The sequence below is a fragment of the Bufo gargarizans genome, chromosome 4 (genome assembly GCF_014858855.1).
Source record: "Bufo gargarizans isolate SCDJY-AF-19 chromosome 4, ASM1485885v1, whole genome shotgun sequence".
Lineage (NCBI taxonomy): Eukaryota > Metazoa > Chordata > Amphibia > Anura > Bufonidae > Bufo > Bufo gargarizans.
Genome location: NC_058083.1, coordinates 163,330,578 through 163,357,783, shown reverse-complemented (window position 1 = coordinate 163,357,783; position 27,206 = coordinate 163,330,578).

Sequence of the window (27,206 nt, the reverse complement as noted above, 5' to 3'; positions counted from 1 at the left end):
TGGGCTGGGGCCACTGTAAGACAGCCGAAACCTTCTCAGGATCCATGGAGAACCCCTCAGCGGAAATGATGTAACCTAAGAAGGTTACCTGGGATCGGTGAAATTCGCATTTCTCAAGCTTACCGAACAGCTTGTTCTCTCGTAAGCGTTGCAACACTCGTCTGACATCCAGAATGTGGGCCTCCATGGATGCAGAATATACCAGGATGTCATCCAAATAGACCACCACACACTGCTGCAACAGGTCACGGAAAACATCGTTGATGAATTCCTGGAAGACTGCGGGCGCATTGCACAACCCAAAGGGCATAACCAAGGATTCATAATGACCGGTCCTGGTGTTAAACGCGGTCTTCCACTCATCGCCCGCCTTGATCCTTACCAGGTTATATGCCGCCCTCAGGTCGAGTTTGGTAAAGACCGTGGCCCCTTTGAGGCGATCGAACAGCTCGGAAATCAAGGGTATCGGGTAAGCGTTCTTGATCGTGATGCGATTGAGACCCCTGTAATCGATGCAAGGCCTCAACTCGCCGCCCTTCTTTTTCACAAAGAAAAATCCAGCCCCTGCCGGGGACGAGGATTTGCGAATGTGTCCGCGTGAAAGCGCCTCCCTCACGTACTCCTCCATGGCCTCATTCTCCGCTACCGACAGTGGATAGACTTTGCCACGAGGAGGAACGGCACCGGATTGTAACTCTATGGCACAATCGTATGGGCGGTGCGGAGGTAGGGCAACCGCGCGCACCTTATCGAATACATCCCGGTACTCTTCGTATTCAGGAGGCAACAGAGAGTCCGAGGAAGTACACAGCAACTTGACAGGCCCATGGATGCAACTAGCCCCACACTGCGGTGACCACGAGAGGATCTCGACCGATCTCCAATCGAAAGTCGGATTATGCTTCTGGAGCCAGGGGTACCCCAAGACCACCGAGTAGTGTGGAGACGAAATAACCTGGAGACAGACCGACTCTCTGTGAACGGCACCAATGGCCATCCCCACTGGAAGGGTCTCATGAGTCACGTGTGGCGGCAGAAGGGGTCTGCCGTCTATCGCCTCAAGAGCCAGTGGGGAACCTCGAGGCTGCAGAGGAATGGAATTGGCGGCAACGAACACTCTATCAATGAACAAACCACCAGCACCAGAGTCCACCAACGCCTGGGTCGTCACCGAGCCCCCGACCCAGGAGAGGACAACCGTGATCAGTGGTTGTCAACACGGGAAACCGGGGACGAGGAGACTCCACCCAAGATCTGCCCCCGACAGGACCTCAGGTGCGAGCGTTCTCCCGGACGGTTCGGACATGCCAACCGAAAATGCCCACCGAGACCACAGTACATGCATCGGCCCTCGCGTCTCCGGAGTACCCTCTCCCCCTCAGACAGGCGAGCAAACCCCCGCTGCATGGGTTCACCCCCAGACAAGTCATCCCCAGGAGGCGTGGGAGGAGAGGGAGGCACGGGTGGGACAGCAAACGTAGGCGCCAATCTGTTAGGAGACCTCCGCAGGCTCTCCTTAAAGGAAGGTCTCTCCCTGAGTCTGGTGTCAATCAAAATCAGGAAAGAAATAAGAGACTCGAGCTCCACTGGTAGGTCCTTAGCTGCAACCTCATCCTTCAAGGCATCCGAGAGACCATGAGAGAAAGCAGCGACCAGAGCCTCATTATTCCAGCCCACCTCTGCTGCCAGGGTACGAAACTCAATGGCGTATTCAGCTACGGATCGTGAACCCTGTCTGATGGACATAAGGAGCTTCGCAGCAGAGGCAGCACGAGCCGGCACATCGAATACCTTCCGAAGAGAAGCAACAAAACCGGAAAACTCGGCAACCACCGGATTGTTGTTCTCCCATAAAGGGCTGGCCCAGGCCAAGGCCTTGTCCGAGAGCAGCGAGATCAAGAAGCCCACCCTTGATCTCTCAGTAGGAAAGGCATGTGGCAGCAACTCGAAGTAAATGCCCACCTGGTTAAGGAAACCTCGGCACTGAGTTGGCTCTCCCCCAAAGCGCTGTGGAAGGGGGGCAGAACCGGTCATACCCTGAAACACCACAGGCGCAGCAACAGGTGTCAGGGTAGACTCTGGCGCAACAACCGGAGCGGCAGTAGGAGCGGCCCCAGGAGCGACAACCGACCCATCGGCAACGGAAGCTAAATGAGCCGTGCGTTCAAGCAGGGTTTGCAACGCCACAGCGAACCGACCCAACAGGTGATCCTGCTGATCAAGTCTGGCAACCAGCGTAGGTAGCGAGGGTGGCCCTGTACCGTCAGAATTCATGGCTTGGTCCTAATGTCATGGAACCATGAACCAGACGTACAACAAGAGATAAGTGGAAAATAAGAAGGTTTTATTGAAGAGCAAGCCGTAGCAAAGTCCGAACGGATGGCTAAACCGAAGCAGGGTCTTGCGGAGACAGAGGTCAGGAACCAGAAGGGTAGTCAGACGAAGCCAGGAACAGGAACCAACGGGGTAGTCAGACGAAGCCGGAATCAGGAACCAACGGGGTAGTCAGACGAAGCCGGAATCAGGAACCAACGGGGTAGTCAGACGAGGCCAGGATCAGGAACCAGAAGCAGCAGCAGTCTTGGAAGCATGTGAACACAGGAGGACCAAGCAAGGAACTGAAGCCACAGACCTCCTATATATATGAGCTAGGCATCCAGCTCCTCCCAGTGGGAAGGAGGAGCCGCAGGGTGGGAGGCTACAAGAAAACCCAGAAACCAAGATGGCCGCCAGCACATGTCAAACGAAGGGAACAGCAAGGAGGTAAGACCATGACAGATATGCATACCTCCACCATTCGGATCTATGCATAGTCTGAGCAGCCAGGGAAAGTCCCAGGTCTTCTACAGGGGTCTCCCTTTTGTTCCTTAGCTTCTGGATCCAGCGAGTCATTTATGCATGTTGTTTTGCCTTGTTTCCTGTACACCGTCCGTGACAATCTATCTATCTATCTATCTAGGAACAGTCTTCTGTTTCACAATTTTAACTGTGGAAGGGCAAAATATAAAGTATTGAACATTATTAATCATACAAATGTTCAATGTTCACAGAATATAGTGTTTGTACTGTGTGCTTCTATAGGCAACAAGAAATAGCGAAGCTGTAAGTGTTGATATACAGCATGTCAATATCCACCCACTAGTAAGCAAAGAAAATGGCTTAGCCATGGCAACTGTGAACAGTAAAACATAATCAGTTGCAGCCTGTGCCTCTTAGAAAATATGACTTCCAGATTGTATTTATTGTATCATTTGCCGGAAATCACACATGTTTAAAGTATAACATTATTGATGTTCTCTGTGTTTTGATAGCTAATATGTTCAGTTGTCTAGAGTATCTATTTCTTTGAAGAGTATTGTTCCAAAGGAATATGCCTGTCATCTTTTTTCATTCTTTGCCTCCAGAAATGTAATTCACCATTTAGTACTTACTTTAATGTAGTGTTTCTCACCAGAGGAATGTTTTGAAATATATTTGTCATCTTCCCATTATTTATATTTCCTCCTTCAAAGAAAACCTAGTCTAAAATGTATTTTGTACACTACAGATATCAGTTGGATTTTTTGTTCACCTAGATTGTTTGTGCACCTGTTAACAAACAGCACAAGTGACCACATATCTACCTGTTTTTATTAGTGTCGCCTTACCAGATGTACTGTATATAGTGATACAGCAGATAGCCCTTTTAAAATCCACTGGAAATCTCAAGTCCGCATTCAGTTTGAACAGTGGACTTTTCAGCAGGTGTGACCATTTGTCGTGATGCAAGGGAAGCCGGACACCGCTGCAGACTGTGTTTGACTGCGGCAATGACAAACTGGATGATGACATCGCTGGAGCCCAGCAGAGGAGCACAAGCCTGCCGGAGAAGAAGCTGGCAGCCAACGCCAGGAAAAGCAAGTAGGTTAACTTCCCTTTGCAGTTCTGGCAGAATAGTGAGGGGGAGGGGGGTGGGGGGGGGGTGACAACTGCTCTCTCCATTCTAGCAGAACCCTTTGAGGTTCTGTAGGCTCAGTTCAGACAAACCATGAGAAGTCAGTTACATTCAGAATGTGGACAGTTAATATGGATTCAATATATTTACATTATAGCAATGAAGCTTTAGCTTCATTTTTCACAGAGGTGAACTGATAACTTTAAAAGAAGCAGTAGTTGTCCTTGCACAATATCAGGACCTCATGGTTCACATGGCCTATAGAAGAACTTCAGAATTCTGCACTCAAACTTTTTATCACCTGCATATTCTGCTTTGTAATAAGTAACACAAAAGTGACACACATGCTATTTCCCTCTGTGGAAATTTCAATAGAGGAAACCACCTTATTAAAAATCTTTTGTAAAGGTGCCATCACAGTGCCTATATGAATTTTGCAGCCCACTCATGATGCAATAAAAGCTTTGTCTAGTGCCACCTGGACAAAGCTACATGTACTCTCCCCTAGAAACAATGTTTTTGTATGAAATAAGAAGTTTCATGCATGTTTATTGGGCTCTTTTACAGTTTCGTAAAGAATGAGGCCTTAAAGAAAGGAAAAACTTTGGGGCAATTGCGTTATGATTGTATTTTGCTCATTTTAGGCTTTAGGTTTAAGGCTTTATTAAAAATTTTCAGCAGTATATGCAGTTACAAATCAGTCTATTTGCAGACTGCCTCTCTCCAATTAAAAATTATTTTAGCCCAAAATTAGTAAAATGCAATAATAAAAAAATGACATGAAGGTGTCCTTAGCTTTTAGGCACTCATGCACATAGCAAAGACATGTTCAGCAATACACAAGGTTCCTACAGCTGCAAATTATGGTGCCATAGGCACTCTGAGAGCTACTTAATGGTGCATTCATACAGTGCCATATAATTGAGAACTATTCCCCTACAAACAATGTGCATGTCAATGAAAAAAGCATTGCTCTTTGTCTGAATTTCAGGAAGAATTCGATTTGCAATGAATGCGAATTTCCTTGCGCTTCGTGGTAACGAATTACAATTTTTCCTAAAATGGCGGCTACAATGGCGGTTACATGTGTGAGGACATGGGGCAAGGAACTCTGGGAAGGAGGGCTGACCCATAATGCCATACATGCAGCCAATCAGCAGCCCTACAAATACGGTGGCCCTCTTAGAGTCAGACATTTTCAAGTCTGGTAGCCGCCGCATCCTCCTCCAGTTGATCAACAGGGCCAGCGAGCGCTCTCCTCCTCCAGCTGGCCCTGTCTGCAATTCAAATCCCGCGCCTGCACCTTACGTGTCTTCATTCGGCGCAGGCGCTCTGAGAGAAGGACGCTTGCTTCCTCAGCACTTCCTCAGTGTGCCTGCGCCGATGACGTCTTCTCTTTCGGGTTTAGAGGTGACGTCATCAGCCTGCGCCGAATGAAGACACGTAAGGTGCAGGCACAGGATTTGAATTGCAGACAGGGCCACCCGGAGGAGGAGAGCGCTTGCTGGCCCTGTCAATCAACTGGAGGAGGGGGCGTTTTTTTAAAAGGAGGATGCGGCGGCTACCAGCAAGTAGACGCCCTACTTGCTTGTAGTGAAGTCATTTGCATATTTTAAAAGCTTTATTTTTTATGAAACCAAGCCACAGAACAAGGTAAGAGCCCTATATAGGGAATAGTCGTACAATAAGGATTGTAATATGCCCAAAAATGAAAAATGAGTTTTGGGGAGTGACAGAAGCCCTTTAAATGCAGAATTGGAAGTGTTCGGTTTCCTGTAAAACTAAGGTGGGTGCCCCTCAACAATGGTTTACTGTGGTGATATTTAGATAATTGCTGCGGTTCCCCCTTGGCGAGAGGCTCCCACCTATTTTCTCCATAGAATTTTCTCCATAGAACAGTCTTCACAGATCAACTTATTTATTTATTTAACAAAAATATGTAATTCAGCTCATTTATTGGTATATACTTTCATAATTTTTCAATTCTTTTGACATTAACAATTATGTGGAGAAAACGCATGAATACCGCAAGTGTGTCATATTCGCTACAGACACGTGGAATGTATAACACTTCCTTTTTATTCTCTTTTTTTATTCTTTTTGTCTATTAATTTCTTGTAGAGCATGAGTATATATGTGTATTTTTATATATTTTTTTTCATTTTTATAATATATATACACACTGCCTGTCCCAAAAAAAGTTGCCACCTGGATTTAACTAAGCCTACTATTAGATAATTAGTGCATGGGCGATTGTCTTTCAGCTGGCAACAAGTTATTTAACCCCAACTGATGCAATGAGTTGCTTCTCATTTCTTAAACAACCATGTCGAAAGATACGTCTCATGGTCGTGGAAAAGATGTTAGTCAGTTTGAGAAGGGTCAAATCATTGGCATGCATCAAGCAGAGAAAACATCTAAGGAGATTGCAGAAACTACTAAAATTGGGTTAAGAACTGTCCAATGCATTAATAAAAACTGGAAGGATAGAGGGGACCCATCGTATTGGAAGAAGAAATGTGGAGGGAAAAAAATCCTGAATGATCGAGCTATGTTTAATAGTGAAAGTAAGAGCATTTCCAATGCGAAGGGAACTCAAGGGATTAGGACTGAACAGCTGTGTAGCCATAAGAAAACCACTAATCAGTGAGGCAAACCCGAGAAAAAGGCATCAATTTGCTAGGGAGCATATAGATTGGACTCTGGAGCAATGGAAGAAGGTCATGTGGTCTGATGAGTCCAGATTTACTCTGTTCCAGAGTGGTAGGCGCATCAGGGTAAGAAGAGAGGCAGATGAAGTGATGCACCCATCATGTCTAGTGCCTTCTGTACAAGCCTGTGGGGGCAGTGCTATGATCTGGGGTTGCTGCAGTTGGTCCGGTCTAGGTTCAGCAACAGTATGTGTTCCAAGAGTGAGGTCAGCTGACTACCTGAACATACTGAATCACCAGGTTATTCCATCAGTGATTTTTTTCTTCCCTGATGTCCCAGGCATATTTTAAGATGACAATGCCAGGATTCATCAGGCTCAAATTGTGAAAGAGTGGTTCAGGGAGCATGAGACATCACTTTCACACATGAATTGGCCACCACAGTGTCCAGACCTTAACCCCATTGAGAATCTTTGGGATGTGCTGGAGAAGGCTTTGCACAGCAGTCAGACTCCACCATCATCAATGCAAGATCTTGGTGAAAAATGAATGCAACACTGGATGGAAATAAATCTTGTGACATTGCAGAAGATTATCGAAACAATGCCACAGCGAATGCATGCCATAATCAAAGCTAAAGGTGGCCCAACAAAATATTTTGGGTGGTGACTTTTTTTATTGGACGAATTGTGGGGATTCGCTCTGGTAGGCAGGGTAAGCGGACGCAGTACAGAGGCAAAAACAAGGTTGTAAAGCAAAGTTCGGTGTTTATTCACACATTTAAAAAAGCAAGCCAAAAGTAACAGTGTTCAGTTTTGGTGCCTGTTCACACCACCCAAATTCCACAGTGCAAAAAGCCTTCACCTGGTCAGCAGATTTCCACCCGCAGTCCACAGCAGGCTTTTGAGGCCTGTTTCCCCAGCATGCGGCTCTCACAAATAGATGGCCTCAGTGTCTCAAGATACAGACTCCACAGCTTATCTATCATGGAGGATACTCCACAACAGCTGAACGTGCTGGCTGGGTTTTTATATCCCAACCAAAACCCGGCCTGGAACCGTGGGGAACAGCCACCCACCCTGCTGTTTGGCTGCTCCCAATTAGACCGGCCCAGATCGGCTTTACAGCAATACTAACAGCTGAAGTGTCAGACTGCAACTGCAAAACTGACACTTCAGGAAAAAACCGAGGCCAGGAACCTCGGTGACATGTTACCCTTGTTCCTTCTTACAATATATATATAAAATAATTCTGTAACATGTATTTGAGTTTATATGACATAAGAAAATGTAATGAGTTTTTTGTAAGTACGGTTCTGCACTGTGTCTATGCGACATTGATGGTCTATATTACATATGACATATAAAAGTATAGAAATTATATTTAAGCTTAATTATTATGTGTATCATTGTCCAAACAGAAAGTATATTGGAACAGATTCCGGTCCACATATTTTGACTAGCTCAAAGACACATGTGACCCATGGTACTTAAATCTTGGACTGACATTATGGCGGCTTAACCACTGAGGAAGGGACCAGTGAGGGTCCCAAAACGTGTTTTGGTGTAGCAAGACCCCCCCCCCCCCCCGACTGCTTATGCAGCTAAAGATCCAGGATTTATAAATATATTGGAGCGCTCTGCAACTTTTTCTGGTGGGAAATACGAAAGGACTGTACCTGCCAAACATCACCGCTGCACAACTTGCAAAGAATCAAGGCACCCAGCTGATGTCATCACCCCCCAGCACACGCAAGTTAACAGAACTACAGACCTGAGGTAAGATCGCTCCAAGCCGAACAACACGTGGGATGCCACGGCTGGCATGCAACTGAGATCCCTCAGCAACTGTGAGTCAGTGCGCATATGGGAAGAAAGCAAAAAGGAGTTTGCCGTAATACATGTATGAATGCATTGTGAATATAAACAAATATATTTTAGGCTGGTAGTAAATTGAAAGGAAGAAGGTTCTTGGACATTAACCAAATCTACTGTGAACAATTCACATTTGACATCTCTATTGTTATATACATATCCGAAAACAAGGGTCACCAAAAGGGCAAAAAAACAGCCACTGATACAGCCATTAGAATGGAATGTACCATCAAAGGTTAAACTGAGACATCTGGTGTATGAATCATATGTGGTAACAGGGTCGCATAAATTGACACAGTGCAAGCTATATATTGTCATCCAATTGTACATACCCATACACATGCATTGCTATTAATATATTGTTTTTGGTGCAAACTTCTACCATCGGTATCAATTGTGCTGTGTACATGTATGTACAGACATACAGACATTGCCACCTCTTTTATTGTTATCCAGTTGTGTATATACTATATATATATATATATATATATATATATATATATATACACAGTACAGACCAAAAGTTTGGACACACCTTCTCATTCAAAGAGTTTTCTTTATTTTCATGACTATGAAAATTGTAGATTCACACTGAAGGCATCAAAACTATGAATTGACACATGTTGAATTATATACATAACAAAAAAGTGTGAAACAACTGAAAATATGTCATATTCTAGGTTCTTCAAAGTAGCCACCTTTTGCTTTGATTACTGCTTTGCACACTCTTGGCATTCTCTTGATGAAATGGTTTTCACTTCACAGGTGTGCCCTGTCAGGTTTAATAAGTGGGATTTCTTGCCTTATAAATGGGGTTGGGACCATCGGTTGCGTTGTGGAGAAGTCAGGTGGATACACAGCTGATAGTCCTACTGAATAGACTGTTAGAATTTGTATTATGGCAAGAAAAAAGCAGCTAAGTAAAGAAAAACGAGTGGCCATCATTACTTTAAGAAATGAAGGTCAGTTAGTCCAAAAAATTTGGAAAACTTTGAAAGTGTCCCCAAGTGCAGTCACAAAAACCATCAAGCGCTACAAAGAAACTGTCTCACAACTGTCTCACATGAGGACCGCCCCAGGAAAGGAAGACCAAGAGTCACCTCTGCTGCAGAGGATAAGTTCATCCGAGTCACCAGCCTCAGAAATCGCAGGTTAACAGCAGCTCAGATTAGAGACCAGGTCAATGCCACACAGAGTTCTAGCAGCAGACACATCTCTAGAACAACTGTTAAGAGGAGACTGTGTGAATCAGGTCTTCATGGTAGAATATCTGCTAGGAAACCACTGCTAAGGACAGGCAACAAGCAGAAGAGACTTGTTTGGGCTAAAGAACACAAGGAATGGACATTAGACCAGTGGAAATCTGTGCTTTCGTCTGATGAGTCCAAATTTGAGATCTTTTGTTCCAACCACCGTGTCTTTGTGAGACGCAGAAAATGTGAACGGATGGACTCTACATGCCTGGTTCCCACCGTGACACTGTTGGGGATTTATTCAAAATTGAAGGCATACTGAACCAGCATAGCTACCACAGCATCTTGCAGCGGCATGCTATTCCATCCAGTTTGCGTTTAGTTGGACCATCATTTATTTTTCAGCAGGACAATGACCCCAAACACACCTCCAGGCTGTGTAAGGGCTATTTGACCATGAAAGAGAGTGATGGGGTGCTGCGCCAGATGACCTGGCCTCCACAGTCACCGGATCTGAACCCAATCAAGATGGTTTGGGGTGAGCTGGACCGCAGAGTGAAGGAAAAAGGGCCAACAAGTGCTAAGCATCTCCGGGAACTCCTTCAAGAGTGTTGGAAGACCATTTCAGGTGACTACCTCTTGAAGCTCATTAAGAGAATGCCAAGAGTGTGCAAATCAGCAATCAAAGCAAAAGGTGGTTACTTTGAAGAACCTAGAATATGACATATTTTCAGTTGTTTCACACTTTTTTGTTATGTATATAATTCCACATGTGTTAATTCATAGTTTTGATGCCTTCACTGTGAATCTACAATTTTCATAGTCATGAAAATAAAGAAAAATCTTTGAATGAGAAGGAGTGTCCAAACTTTTGGTCTGTACTGTATATGGTCACCTCTTTTTCTATCTATTGATTTTTTAATTGTGGTCCGCATTTTTATTGAGTGTTTAATATCCCTATTTATATCTATTTTTATTATTATGTATTTTTAGCTAGATTAATAACGAACAATATTTTAGAACAGACGTTTCAGTGTGATTCCAGAGAGAGTGCCAATCATTTACTGAACAATTTCTCTTCTATGTGTGGGTGAACCATATTGTTTTGAGCACCTGTATCCTGGTAGTGGGCAAGTGAGCCACCCTATTAATTTTTCCTTCACATATTAAACTTAAATTCGCCAATATATTATTCCAAACTTTGAGGGAAATTCATAGACAATCAATTTGCCAAGCCTTTTGTGCCAGAGAACGTGTATTATTAAATCGTGTTTTAAGCAACACTTTATAAAGTTGAGAAATTTTAACCTTCTGTTATGTTCCATATTCCCTATAAATGAATAGACAAAGCAACGACTCTGTGGCCTCCTAATGCTGCTGCAACCTCCACAATCTCTCATCGTCGTGCAATTCTCTGGCCCCCTCATGCTGCTGCCACTTCCGCAATCTCTCGTCGTCATGCGACTCTGTGGCCTCCTCCTGATGTTGCCGCCACCGCCACCTCCACACTCTGTTATTGTGCACTCTGTGGCCTCCTACTGATGCTACTGCCGCCGCCACCTCCACACTCTGTCATTGTCCCACTCTATGGCCTCCAACTGATGCTGCTACTGCTGCTGCTACCACCTCCAGCCTCTGTCATTGTGCCACTCGGTGGCCTTCTCCTGATGCTGCTACTGCTGCTGCCGCCACCTCCAGCCTCTGTCATTGTGCCACTCGGTGGCCTTCTCCTGATGCTGCTACTGCTGCTGCCACCACCTCCAGACTCTGTCATTGTGCCACTCGGTGGCCTCCTACCGATGCTGCTGCTGCCACCAGCTCCAGTCTATGTCATTGTGCCACTTAGTGGCCTCCTCATACTGCTGCTACCTCCACACTCTGTCATTGTACCACTCGGTGGCCTCCTCATACTGCTGCAAACTCCAGACTCTGTCATTGTGCCCAGGGCCGGCCTTAGGTGTTCAGGCGCCCTGTGCGAGATAACCTTGTGGCGCGCCCCCCCCCCCCCCCAAAAAAAAAAAAAACACTGCTTGTTGCTGGCATCATGGCATAGGCTGGCTGACTATCCAACCAAGTAGTTACCAGCCCTCACACCCCAAAGGCCGGTGTAATGTTATACTTCCCTAGTTCGTGAGATTTCCCCCCCCCATCACTCTCATTATTTCCCCCCCCCCATCACTCTCATTATTCCCCCCCCATCACTCTCATTATTCCCCCCCCATCACTCTCATTATTTCCCCCCCCATCACTCTCATTATTTCCCCCCCCATCACTCTCATTATTTCCCCCCCCATCACTCTCATTATTTCCCCCCCATCACTCTCATTATTTCCCCCCCCATCACTCTCATTATTTCCCCCCCCATCACTCTCATTATTTCCCCCCCCATCACTCTCATTATTCCCCCCCCCATCACTCTCATTATTCCCCCCCCATCACTCTCATTATTCCCCCCCCATCACTCTCATTATTCCCCCCCCATCACTCTCATTATTCCCCCCCCATCACTCTCATTATTCCCCCCCCCATCACTCTCATTATTCCCCCCCCATCACTCTCATTATTCCCCCCCCCATCACTCTCATTATTCCCCCCCCCATCACTCTCATTATTCCCCCCCCCATCACTCTCATTATTCCCCCCCCCATCACTCTCATTATTCCCCCCCCCATCACTCTCATTATTCCCCCCCCCCATCACTCTCATTATCCCCCCCCCCATCACTCTCATTATTCCCCCCCATCACTCTCATTATTCCCCCCCCCATCACTCTCATTATTCCCCCCCCCCCATCACTCTCATTATTCCCCCCCCCATCACTCTCATTATTCCCCCCCATCACTCTCATTATTCCCCCCCCATCACTCTCATTATTTCCCCCCCCCCATCACTCTCATTATTTCCCCCCCCATGTCACTCTCTTTCTTTCCTCCCCCCTCCCCACTCTCTTTCTTTCCTCCCCCCTTGTCACTCTCTTTCTTTCCTCCCCCCTCCCCCCTTGTCACTCTCTTTCTACTCCCACCTCCACCTCTAGTGTAGCGTGGCCGAGCTCTGTTAGGTCCGCGGTACAGGAGCATTTGTTTCCTGTACCCGGCCGGACTGACAGGAAGTGCACACTAAGTGAGCACTTCCTGTCAGTCCGGCCGGGTACAGGAAACAAAAGCTCCTGTACCGCGGACCTAACAGAGCTCGGCCACGCTACATTAACAGGCGCAGGATTCTTTAGACTAGAGCGGCAAGCGCTCAGCCTCAGCCACTCAGGCGGCGCAGAATGAGGGGCGCCGCCAGCCGCCCCCAACTTATATAAGCAACTTTTTTTTTTTTAAACCGCAACGGGCGCCGGGCGCCCCCTGCTGAATATAGGAGGAGGGGGGGGGGAGAAAACATAAGTGCCGCCTCGCCTGCCCATATTACATTGCGGGCTGTCGGCCGCCCGGCGCCCCTGTTGCTATGGCGCCCTGTGCGGCCGCACAGCCCGCACACCCCAAAGGCCGGCCCTGATTGTGCCACTCTGTGGCTTCCTCATACTGCTGCCACCTCCACACTTGGTCATTATGCCACTCGGTGGCCTTCTCCTGCTACTGCAGTTGCCACCACCTCCAGATTCTGTCATTGTGCCACTCTTTGGTCTCCTCATGCTGCCACCACCTCCAGATTCTGTCATTGTGCCACTATGTGGCCTCCTGATGCTGCTGCAACCTCCGGACCCTGTCATTGGGCCACTCTATGGTCTCCTAATGTTGTTCCTACCCTCCCCACTTCATGACTGGGCCACTATTTTTCCTTTCAGCCTTGATGACATCGTCATTTGTTTGATCCTTCTTTTGATCTGTCAGAAGGAAGGAAAAATGAGACGTACAACGGATCCTGTCTGTGTAGCAGCTGTAAGGCCTGTATAGTCCCATCAGAATTGGCTTATTATTTGGTAGCCAAAAGCAGAAGTGGGTAAAAAACACAGAAGACGTGCAAATATTACATTCATGTGTCATCTCTGTTTTAGATCCACTCCTGTTTTATTTGGCATTAGCAATACTGATGGATTATTGAACAAATGCTGACCGAGAGAAGGCGGATGCTCACCAGGCAGGATCTGTTTTTTGTGGGTTATTGTTATGACAGATCAGAGGAAGGGCAAATTAATCAGTGACATCAACATACCATAAACTTACTACTGACACCCTCTCCACTATGTCAGTTTTGCCAACGTATTTGATACCGCAACCTCATGTGATAAGGTAGACAACACCAACCGACTTACAGTTGTAAAATGACCTGATAAAAAAGGTCCTTTCTAGGGTGCTGCTGGCAAAACTCTTGGTCTTGTCTATAAATCTACAGAATTTGCACAATCCACAGGGAAAAGTCCCTGTGAGTGAACTCCGCAACCAAGACTGTGATTTGGGACCTACATATAAACTGTGCATCAACATATCCCGTAGATTGTTGCTACGCCGGTAGGTGACTGAGGGTCTAGATGGAATCATGCTCCTAATGTCGGGATCCGATTTGAGTATATCCCAGTGTTCAACGAGTACTTGACGTACAGCCTCATGGGCACTATCATACGTGCCGATGATCCTGACCGTGCTGTCACTCGTATCTCTCTTTTTAGGGGATAACAGAAGGTCCCTGTTTGTACTCAATGAATGTTGGTATGCCTGTTTCAGATATCGCTGAGGATACCCGCGACATTGAGACCTGTGTTGAAGATCCTTTGCAGCCACTTTATAAGCTCCCAGATCTGAACAATTCCTCCTCACCCTTAAGTATTGGCCTTTTGGGATCCCTCTTTTGAGGGCCAAAGGGTGCCCACTCTCCCATTTCAAAAGATTGTTGGTAGCTGTCGGCTTCCTGAACATATTGGTGCTGATGTGCCCATCAGCACTGAGTGAAATGGTGAGGTCTAAGAAGGAAATGACAGTGGAGTCAATCTCCGACGTAAAAAATAGCCCCAGTGTATTAATATTCAGGGCTGCAACAAATTCCTGGAACAAATCTCTGTCACCCCCCCATAGGATCAGCACATCATCAATATATCTGATCCAAAGGGGGATGACAGAGGTGAAATGCTCCATCTCCTCACAGAACACCACCTCTCTCCCACCAGTCCAGGTAGAGGTTTGCAAAGGTCGGGGCACAGGGACTGCCCATCGCGACCCCCCTGAGCTGGTGGAAAATTCGGCCATCAAACAGAAACACATTGTGCTTCAATATGAAACTAAGGAGTTCCATAACAAAGGTGTTGTGGTTCTTGCACTGCTCGCCTCTTTGTTGGAGGAACGTGAGAACTGCTCTACAGCCCAACTCATGAGGAATTGAGCTGTAGAGCGCCTCCACGTCCAGGCTGGCCAACTAAGTATTCTTGTCACAATGGACACAGTTTAAACGCCCCAATACCTCCATAGTGTCCCTAACATATGTGGGCAAACTGTTGACAAATGGGCGTAAAATCGTATCCACATATGTGCTGATGTTGGCCGTCAAGCAGTTGGTCCCAGACACAATAGGCCTACCATTCAGAGGCTCGTAGCCTTTGTGATCTTTGGGCAGACAATAAAAGGCCGCTGTGACTGGGTGCACTGGAAGAAGAAACGCTAATTCAGTCTTGTCAATGAGCTTCTGTTCTAGAGCTCTATTCATAATACAGGACAATTCCAACCTATAAGATGGTGTGGGATCCGACGGGAGTTGTTCATATGTGGACTTATCCCTGAGCACTCTCATACACATATTCTGGTATTGTTCGTGCCCAAGGATCACAATATTCCCGCCTTTATCTGAAGATTTAATCACTAAATCCTTGTCCTATTGGAGCGTACGGAGAGCTTCTCTCTCCTGTTCATTCAGATTGTCTATACTCATACCTTGAGACTCAATCTGACTGAGCTTCTTCGAAACCACAGACAAAAATGTGTCAATAGGGGTGCAGTCACTAATGGGGGGCATATTTGTAGATGGTAATCTAAGATTAGTAAAGGGGCCATCCCCTGGGACCCGTTGTCCCTCGGCAAACAGGTCAGCCAGAATTTGAACTTCCGGCAGATCTGTCAAGTCAATCCCTAATTCCTCACATTTCCTACGATCATGAGTGACAAAAAACTTGCGCCATTTTAATTTTTGCCCAAACAAATTAAGATCTTTCACCCATCCAAAACAGTCAAACCTTCGCATGCGGACAAATGAAAGGCCCTTCCGTAGGACTTGAGTTTCCATAATGGTCAGAGTACGAGTGGACAGGTTAATAATTTGTAGCTCGTCTTTCTTTGGAAATGCTGGGATGTTGGGTAGACTTCGGGAAGATTGGTGAGGTATCATTGTTTGTTCCGTAGCATGTATTGGGATACTGGAGGCGTATTGTCTAAAAAAAAAACTTTGCTACCATACCCTCTACCACCTCGCCCCTTTCTACCTTGACCCCTATTTTTACCACCATACGATCTATTGGTAGATTGAGGCCCTGTTCTCTTTTGTTTCACACCAGCCCCCTCTGACTCCGGTTCACCCTCTGAAGATGAAACCTCTGTGTCTAGTTCAAGGGCATCAGAGTGTTTGGTACTATAATCAAAGATTTTACCCTCCTTGAAATCTCTGATGTCCCTATTGAACAATGAGTGTTTCTTTTCTTTAAGTTGAGCTGTATATCTTTCTATGGAGGATTGAAGGAGCAATTATTTTTTATTAAAATCAGCGTGACTACTGAATTTTTTTGTTGACTCAATTGCTTCCTTCAACTCAGTCTCCACAGACGTCAAAACACTCCTTTCCAGTGCACCCAGTCACAGCGGCCTTTTATTGTCTGCCCAAAGTTCACAAGGGCTACGAGCCTCTGAAGGGTAGGCCTATTGTGTCTTTTGTCTGTAGAAAAAAATAATAATCTTTGGCTCTGTTTTAGTGTTACTGTTTTAGGGTTTGTGTGCTAGGTGAGGGATTATTGTCAGCGTCTTTTGTCTGTGATTATTTTTTTTAACGTGGCAGCCGCCCCATTTCATCCCAGGACACCAAGGCATTTGTGTCATTCATGGAGACCTCTGCCCCGTCTATGAGCAGCAGCAGCTCTCCGACCCCTGCAGGACCAGCCCTTAGCCCCCAAGACTCGTCCTTGGTACTGTTTGACAGCGACAGCGAGAGGGATATCTTGGGGGAGGTAAGGACACGGATGCTCAGGACCTCTTGGAAGGGATGGAGGAGGAGGAGGGGGACCGCCCGTCAGTACCCCGGTGACATCCTTTCCAACTGGTGCAGGTGGTTTTAGCCACAGAACCTGTTAAAGGAGATATTAATTATTGATATTTATGCAAATCTCGATAATTAATATTCATAAATAGGCGTAATCGTCTTATGATGACTCCGCCTATTTAAGCCTAAATGAATAACAAATCGCTACTGATTGCCCTACCCTAATCACTAAACTAGCTGCACGCGCCTTACTGACTACCACTAGTAATCACACGTTACACAATAGGGATAAATGACACGGTATTTATTAATAATACATTAGTAATACAATGCCAACAATATACTAACTCTATTGCGGCGATACTTTACAACCAAGAAGGTATTAGGTTTATAACTATATATATCTATAACAAGGGGATAGATATATATTGTTATAACCGCGCATTACAATATAAATACACACACTAATACAATACACTAATACGGTACTAACTATACTAACACAGTCCCAAATCCACCCCAAGATCTAACTAGTATTACTGACAATTCATACACTTTAACGGACGCCCACCCAAACCTGTCTATATACTATCCCTACGGGGTAACGGTGCTGCTGGGGTAATCAGGGCCGCCACGGGGGTAAAGACACTAGGGAACAGGACCTGGGACAGGGGAAGATGAGGGTCACCAGGGATACAGGGGATGAGGGTAGTGAGGGTATGGGGGAAAATGAGGGACAAGAGGTTAGGAGGGTGTATAGGGGGGTAGATAGGGTTATAGAAGGGGGTAGATCGTTGGTGGTATAAGGGGGGGTAGAGCAGCAGAACTTAGGGTTATAGAAGGGGGTAGAGCGTTGGTGGTATAAGGGGGGGTATATAGGGTTATAGAAGGGGGTAGCTGCAGGACTTAGGGTTATAGAAGGGGGTAGAGCGTTGGTGGTATAAGGGGGGTAGAGCAGCAGGATACTTAGGGTTAATGCTCGTTGTCCAGGGGAGGCTCGTCAGTCCAGGGGGCTCGTCAGTCCATGGGATGATGTAGCTGGCTGGTATCTCACCCGACTACCGCAGCGTAGCGCTGCTGGACTATTTAAGTCCAGCAGCGCTCGCTCCCGAGGCCGCCCGTCCCGCGGCGCGCATGCGCGCCGTCGGCCCGAACACGTGGGCCGGCGCGGTGATATGACGTCACCGCGCCGGCCCGCGCCTCCCAGAGCGCGCTTCTAGGCGGAGGATTCCTTTGATCCTCCGCCTGTAGTCCCCTGCATACCTCGCGGCGCGATAATTATTGCGCCGGAGGTATGCAGATAACAGAGGGAGGGATGTTTGTTTCCCTCTCTCTGTTATGTTAACTATCCCCAGCAGCTGGGGATAGTTAAATACCAAAAGGCATCGGATCTCTATTGATCCCATGCCTTTTGATGTCACCAGAGGCTGGACATGATTGTCCAGCCAGCTGGTGACCTTCCTCATCCCCTGCAGGGATGCAGGAGGAGGGGGGGGGGGGTCACATATTGTCTGATACTATATGTGTATGGATGCTTGGGGCACATCCATACACATATATATCTATATACATATATATATATATAATACATAGGTGTATATTCATTGATACAGCTATACACAGGGCACAAATATTAAGCCCCTCCGTATCTGTACATATACACGGAGATGCAGGCCGAAAAGGGGCCTATATACATCTCCGTGCATATCCACAGATCCCACCCGGACGAGCCCATGGACAAGGGCTAATATATATGTATATATGTCAAGGCATACATACATATATATTTAAATATGACATTTCCCTCAACAGAACCCCTGTACCTAGTCAGACACAGGCATCATCGAGGAGACAGCGGAGACAGGTCAGGGGCTCCACGTCTGCTGTTCACCACTGGTCGACCTTGAGTCTGACATTACAGGGGATGAAGAGGAGGGTGACTTATAATGGGTGCCACCTCCCTTGTCAGGTGACAGCAGCACTGATGAGGAAGTTAGGCACCCAAGGTAAACGGTGCACCAGGTCACCAGGGAGCCCAGTGGCAGGTGCTCCACTGGTAATGGCAGCAGGAGGTGGCAGCAGCAGCAGGTGCCGGCTCCAACTCTGCGCACAGAGCCCGAACAGGCACAAGCCAGTACCCTCCCATCTGACAGGAGGTCGGTGGATAAGTTGCCTGTTTGGGCTTACTTCACCCTGGCATCAGACGATCAGACAATTGCCATCTGTCAGTTATGCCATGCCATGGTGAGGAGAGGGAGGTCTGTTGCTTTGCTGGGTACCACTGCCCTTACTCAGCACCTGAGAGTCAACCACTGGCGGGATTGGGACCAGATGCAGGGTGGTCGAAGCAGTGCCAGCAGCAGTGCGCAGGGGACATCAGCTCCTGCCGCTGTCTTGCAGCCACCTCACCCCCTTACAACAATGCATTCCCACTCCCCTACTCTCTCTCCTAGAGGTACTGGTACCAGCAGCCAGACCTCTGCCTCCTCTAAACCCTCCTCTATCGCCTCCACTGCCTTCTGGCGCCAGCCGTCGGTTGCCGATGCATTTAAACGCACCGCACCCTACGCCCCTGGGGACCGACGCATGCATTCACTGAATGGGCTCCTGGCAAGGGTTATCACCCAACATCTGCTGCCCTTCAATATAGTGGATTGCAATCCATTCCGTCAGATGTTGGAGCAGGTCCAACCCAGATTGTGTGTCCCCAGCCGCCATTTCTTTGCCAGGACCGGCGTCCCTGCTTTACACCAGCACATTGTGCAGAATGTATCCCTGTCACTGGATCACGGTGTCAGTGACAGGGTGCATCTGACAATGGATGCCTGGACCAGCAGACATGGGCAGGGACAATACATTGGCTTTAAATCCCATTGGGTGTCCCTCTGAGGCGCCAGGAGGGATCATCAGATGTGGCGGCATTTCAGTTTGTGGTGCCGCCCCGGGGTGTCCAGGGGAGAACTGCTGCTCCCCCTCAAGCCACTATCTCCACTGCTGCTGAGACCCCCAGCAAGCGTGGGACACGTCCGCTGCCAGGCCGTGCTCTAGCTTGTGAGCTTAGGGAAATGGAGACACACTTGACTTGATATTCTGACCGCCCTCCAGGCTCAGGTCCACAAGTGGCTGACACCCCAAAGGCAACAGGCAGGTATGGTTGTCTGTGACAATGACAGCAACCTCCTCGCCGCCCTCAGTGCTGGCAGTCTAACACACGTGCCCTGCATAGCACATGTCCTCAACCTAATAGATACTAATAGTATAAAGATAATGTCCCCCAAAAATAATTGTGCTAAGCTGATACTGTGCTAGGGTGCCACCCCAAAGTAACAGTCATCCCCAAAATCCTTACCAATAGAAATAATTCTCTGCCAGAGCACACTTAGTAGTAATAATGCCCCTATAGTGCCCATACTAGTGATCATGTTTCTCATAGCCCCCCAGTAGTAGTAAAGCTCCCCATAAATCCCCCTGGTAGTAATAATTCTCCTTATAATATGATAGTACATGAAATACCCCCACTTAGTGCCCACAGTTGAGCTAATGTTACCATAATGTATGCCAGTATAAAATACCCCTATATAGTGCCCCAGTAAATGCCCTCATAGTGCTTCTCTCCCCCTTCCCCATAGTGTCCCCCATAATGTGGCAGTAAAAAATGCCCCTTCTTAGTGCCACCAGATGCCCCAATAGTGGTCCACTCCCCCATAGTGACCACAAAAAATGCCCCATAGTGCCATTCTCCCCTATAGTGCTTTCCATATATAGAGTTGAGTGCTTCCCCTCCTACTGCGCCACCACCACCGGCAACTAGAACCTTGGCCCCGCCGCCTGTTGTGATCGGCGGTATGACCCCGAGGGATAAAAAAATAAAAAAATATTCACAGGTTTTCCTGTGGGGAGGGGCAGACCCACTGGACCACCCCTTCGGTGCGCCGCTGAACCTTGAGGGCAGCTCAGTCCTTTGAACCCTGAGAAAAAAAAGCAGACTGGTTTAAGAGCTCCATTTATACAAGCAGTCAGATAATGCGAGTTAGTGAGCGTTTGCGTGTTTGAGTTCAAGTGTGTTTGTATTAAGTGTGTGCCTTTAGATTACTTCTGTGACTTCAGATTCAGGAACTTTAGGAGGGGAATACAGTAAGTTATATACTTATCACTGCACTATATTGTATTTTTCTCTTTCTTGTGTAATCCCCATTTAGTATGTGTTCCATTATTGACAGCGCAGTCCAGTACACATCGTGTCTAATGTATGTAGCCCTAGAACAGCCATTTGAGGGTGCATATATTTGTTCAAAATGTTGTCAGTTTGGAATCGCACATCGAATATCTAAACGGGCGAGTTTCAACACTGATAGACGTTGACAATTTGGAAAAGAGTTAGCTGCTCACTGAGAAAGCACTATTTGGGATAGATGGGGGGAGCGTGGTAGCGAGGAGGCTGAACAAAGTGAGGTAGCTAGCTGGGTAACAGTTAGAAAGCGGGGTAGAGGGTAACGCACCCCAACAAGTTTGCAAGGTTGGCAGATGAGGGGGTTGTCAGTTACAAGAGAGCACTGCTGCAGCCGGACACTTCCTCTGCCAGTCAGGGGAATGTCAACTCCAGTGAGCAGGGGACCAGGAGAGCCGGGCAGGCCAGACAGGTGCTGGTAGTAGGAGACTCAATTGTTAGGGATACAGATAGCGCAACCTCTCAACAAAGACCAGGGTCTTCGAACGGTGTGTTGTCTTCCTGCCGCTGAAATTTGACACATCGCGGATCAGGTTGACAGATTACTGGCAGGGGCTGGAGAAGATCCAGCAGTCATGGTCCATATCGGAACCAATGACAAAGTTAGAGGTAGGTGGAGCGTCCTTAAAAAATATTTTAGGGATTTAGGTCAAAAGCTTATGGCAAGGACCTCAAAGGTAGTATTTTCCAAAATATTGTCGGTACCACGAGCCACACAAGAAAGACAGCGATTAGGAGATTAGGGAGGTAAACAAGTGGCTCAAAAACTGGTGTAGGAAGTAAAGGTTTGGGTTCCTGGAGAACTGGGCCGACTTCTTTCTCGGCTACAGGCTCTATCATAGAGATTGGCTGCACCACAATGGGGACGGAGCAGATGTGTTGGGGGAGAAGATGGCTAGAAGGTTGGAGGAGTGTTTAAACTAGGGACGGGGGAAGAGTAATTACATTATAGGAGGGGAAGTTAATATACATAAACCTCTTAAATGTATGTATACTAATGCCAGAAGCCTGACTAATAAAACTGGTCTGCCTTTATGTAAAGTTCTGTCTAAAACCCACAGTTCGAGAAGATATAAGTGAGGGACATGAACATGTGGAGTCAGTGGTGTAGCGTGGGTTGCCAGCACCCAGGCCAAGCCATGTATTGTGCCCCACCCTCCCAACCTGTGGACACGCCCCTTTTACAGATAATGTAGCAGTCCTATATAACACCACAGATAACATGGTGGTAACTCTCTAAGTACAAATGATGTAGTAGATGGGTATAAGGCCCCAGAATTCAGAACACGTACAGTGTGATCTGAAGTCTGGGGCCAGGATGCAGCAGGGTGGGCCAAATTCTCAATCCACCCCCCAACCCTACCGTGAAACAAATATGTGTTTGGACATTACATACAGTTGTGTTCAAAATTATTCAACCCCCAATGTTGTAAAGGGTTTTAGGGAATTTTGTGTATATTTGCAATTATGTTCAGAATGAAATCTTACAAGGACTTTTTAAAGAACCAAATGCAACTAAAATGACATCAATTGTTTTTGTAATACAGTATTAAATGTTTTTTTTGTGATTTCTTCATTGACACAATTATTCAACCCCTTAAAGACTACCACTCTTAAGAACAGAGGTTCATTCAAGTGTTTTCGATCAGGTATTGAAAACACCTGTGGATCTCAAGGATCAGCAATCAAGCATAATAAGCACCAATTAGGCAGAGTTAAAAGGACTGTGAGACTCAGCTCCTTCTAGACATTTACTGGTGTGTTTACAAACATGGTGAAGTCAAGAGAATGGTCCAGGAAGACAAGAGAAGAGGTGATTTCTCTTCACAGGAAGGGCAATGGCTATAAGAAGATTGCAAAGATGTTAAACATACCAAGAGACACCATAGGAAGCATCATTCGCAAATTCAAGGCAAAGGGCACTGTTGAAACGCTACCTGGTCGTGGCAGAAAGAAGATGCTGACTTCGACTGCTGTGCGCTACCTGAAGCGCAAAGTGGAAAAAAGTCCCCGTGTGACTGCTGAGGAACTGAAAAAAGATTTGTCAGACTCACACTGCGTAATGAAGGCCTCCATGCCAGAACTCCCAGGCGCACCCCCTTGCTGTCTCCAAAGAATAAGAAGAGTCGACTGCAGTATGCCAAAAGTCATGTGGACAAACCACAAAAGTTTTGGGATAGTGTTCTGTGGACTGATGAAACAAAATTAGAACTGTTTGGGCCCATGGATCAACGCTATGTTTGGAGGAAGAAGAACAAGGCCTATGAAGAAAAAAACACCTTGCCTACTGTGAAGCATGCTTTGGGGCTGTTTTGCTTCTACAGGTACAGGGAAGCTTCAGCGTGTGCATGGTACCATGAATTCTCTTCAGTACCAGGAGATATTGGATGAAAATGTGATGCAGTCCGTCACAAACCTGAGGCTTGGGAGACGTTGGACCTTTTCAACAGGACAATGATACAAGCATACCTCCAAGTCCACTAGAGCATGGTTGCAGATTAAAGGCTGGAACATTTTGAAGTGGCCATCGCAGTCACCAGACTTAAATCCGATTGAGAACCTCTGGTGGGACTTAAAGAAAGCAGTTGCAGCGCACAAGCCTAAGAATATGACTGAACTGAGCTTTTGCCCATGAAGAATGGGCGAAGATACCCGTAAATCGCTGCAAGACACTTGCGTCAAGCTATGCTTCACGTTTAAAATCTGTTATAACTGGAAAAGGATGTTGTACTAAGTACTAAGATTGAATGTCACTTGGGGGTTGAATAAAACTGATAATGATGTGAGCACAGAAAATACATTTGTGGTTATTTCATTATAAATGTTATGTTATATTTGTCTGACTTACAAGTGCCTCTTTGATTTAATTGTAAACAAGATGACTGCAATGATCAAAATCAATGTCAAACTGGCTAAAACACTAAATTTTGCCCATCTACTTACTTCTTGTTTCACCGAGATCCCGTGCCTGCACACTCAGTCCATTAATTACTGTGCGCATGCGCCGGCCGACGGACTTAGTGCGCAGGCGTGGGATCTCGGCTAAACAAGAAGTAAGTAGATGGCCGGTTAGAGGGAAAGGATGGGCGAGCAGAGGGAAAGACTGGGCGGGGGAAGCGACAATAAGGCTGAGTTAGCTGGGCACCTATGAGGGTAACGTCGCCCCTGGGCCCTTGTGAGCCCTCATTTGCATATGCTACTAAGTTGTTTTTTGCTGGTTTTATAAGTCCAGGATTGCTCATAAAGGAAACATTTTTATTAACTGTAAGGCTGCTAGAAAGCTATGGGAAGGGTTATAAAGGTGAAACTTTGATGACAGACTCCCTTTAAAATACCTAATGTAGGGGGATGTACTGTATGGTGAGCAATGTAACTGTGGGTGACTTTATAAAAGCTTCTAGCAGCTCTCACACCCCTCATATACTATACTACAAACTACATAGAAATAGAACCCCCAAACCCCTCACCAGAAATCACTGACCACAGCATACTGTAAGTGCCTGCACTCTCCCTGCTCTGGACGCTGCTCTGCTTCTCCTTACAGCCCTTTTCCTGCATCTGGCTCAGTCTGTAAGGGGCGGGAGGAAGCGGTCACATGATCTTATGACATCATTCCCTCTAAGAAGCCAATACATTCTAGAACTGTCCTGAAGCCTATGAGGCAGAATGGAAATGCCTGCTTCCCTCCTTTAAAAAATGCTTGCTGCCAGGCGCCCCTGCAATTTGGCCCTCGGGGCAACGCCCCCCCACCCCATGCTATGCCCCTGTGTGGCTATGCCCCTGCAATTTGGCCCTCGGGGCAATGCCCCCCACCCCTTGCTATGCCCCTGTCTGTAGAAATACATGGAGGCAAAAACAATAATAAATTATCAATAGGAGTTTATTATAAACCACCTAATATACCAGAGTCCACAGAAAATCTGCTACTAAACGAGATAGATGAGGCAGCAAATCATAATGAGATCGTTATTATGGGGGACTTCAAGTACCCAAATATAGACTGGGGAACTGAAACCTGCACATCTCATAAAGGAACCAAAGACAATTACCTTTCCCAACTGGTTCAGGCCCTGACTAGAGGGACAGCCATACTAGACTTAGTATCAACCAATATTCCTGACAGAACAACAGACGTGCAGGTTGGGGGACAGCCAGGAAATAGTGACCATAAAGTAATAACCTTCGAATTATCATTCAAAAGAGTTATTTTTTTTTCAGGTAGGAACAAAAATACCAAACTTCAAAAAAGCTAAATGTAGCCAACTAAGAGAGGCCATAGGCCTAACTAACGGGGACAACGTCCTCAAAAATAAAAATACAGCAACAAAATAGGATATTTTTAAAAGCATCCTAAAATCTAATTGTGAGAGGTACATACCATATGGTAATAAAAAGTTAAGGAACAAGAAGAAACCAATGTGGATAAATAGAACTTTAAACAAGGCAATAAATGACAAAAAGAAAGCATTTAAATTACTAAAACAGGAGGGTGGTGAGGAAGCATTGAAAAACTATAAGGAAAAAATTGAATATGTAAAAAACAAATAAAAGAGGCAAAACTAGAGACCAAGAAATTAATTGCCAGGGAGTAAAACTAACCTAAAATATTCTTCAATTATATAAATAGTAAAAAGTATAAATCTAAAGGTGTCGGCCATTTACAGAGAGATGAGGGGGAGTTGCAGAGAGCGATGAGGAGAAAGCAAAGCTATTAAATAATTTTGTCTTCACTGTAGTCACTGAAGAAAGTAAACTGTCAGATGAAATGCAGAATGTAAAAGTAAATTCCCCATTAAAAGTGCCCTGTCTGACCCAGGAAGAAATAGAGCGGCGGCTTAAAAAGATTAAAATAGACAAATCGCCAGGACCGGATGGCATACACCCCTGTATCCTAAGAGAATTAAGTAATGTCCTAGCCAGACCCTTATTTCTGATATTTAAGGACTCTATACTGACATGGAGTGTTTGACAGGAGTGACGCATAGCAAATGTGGTACCAATATTCAAAAATCAGAGCCTAAAAACTGTAAGCCAGTAAGTTTAACATCTGTTGTGGGTAAATTGTTTGAAGGTTTTCTAAGAGATGCTATCTTGGAGCACTTCAATGAAAATAAGCAAATAATGCCATATCAGCATGGCTTCGTGAGGGATCGGTCATGTCAAACTAATTTAATCAGTTTCTATGAGGAGGTAAGTTCTAGACTTGACAGTGGCGAATCAATGGATGTCGTATATATGGTCTTCTCCAATAAATTTGACACTGTACCACATAAAAGGTTAGTATATAAAATGAGAATGCTTGGACTGGGAGAAAATGTCTGTATGTGGGTAAGTAACTGGCTCAGTAATAGAAAACAGAGGGTGGATATTAATGGTACATACTCAGATTGGGTCACTGTCACTAGTGGAGTACCTCAGGGGTCAGTACTGGGCCCTATCCTCTTTAATATATTTATTAACCATCCTGTAGAAGGCTTGCATAGTAAAATATAATGGATAAATGGATCTGGATAGATTAAAGGCTTGGGCAGAGAAGTGGCAGATGAGGTTTAACACTGACAAATGTAAGGTTATGCACATGAGTAGGAATAATACAAGTCACCCGTACGTACTAAATGGTAAAACACTGGGTAACACTGACATGGAAAAGGACCTAGGAATTTTAGTGAACAGCAAACTAAGCTGTAAAAACCAGTGTCAGGCAGCTGCTGCCAAGGCCAATAAAATAATGGGTTGTATCAAAAGGAGCATAGATACCTGTGATGAGAACATAGTCCTACCACTTTAGAAATCACTGGTCAGACCACACATGGAGTATTGTGTACAGTTCTGGGCTCCTGTGAACAAGGCAGACATAGCATAGCTGGAGAGGGTTCAGAGGAGGGCAAACTAAAGTAAAGTAATTACGAGATGGAATTACAGTACCCTGAAAGATTATCAAAATTAGGGTTATTCACTTTAGAAAAAAGACGACTGAGGAGAGATTAAATTACTCTAATGTATAACTATATCAGGGGTCAGTACAATCATCTATTAATCCCCAGGACTGTGACTGTGACAAGGTGACATCCTCTGAACCTCGAGGAAAGAAGAATTGTACACAAACCTTCAAGAGGATTCTTTACGGTAAGAGCAGTGAGACTATAGAAC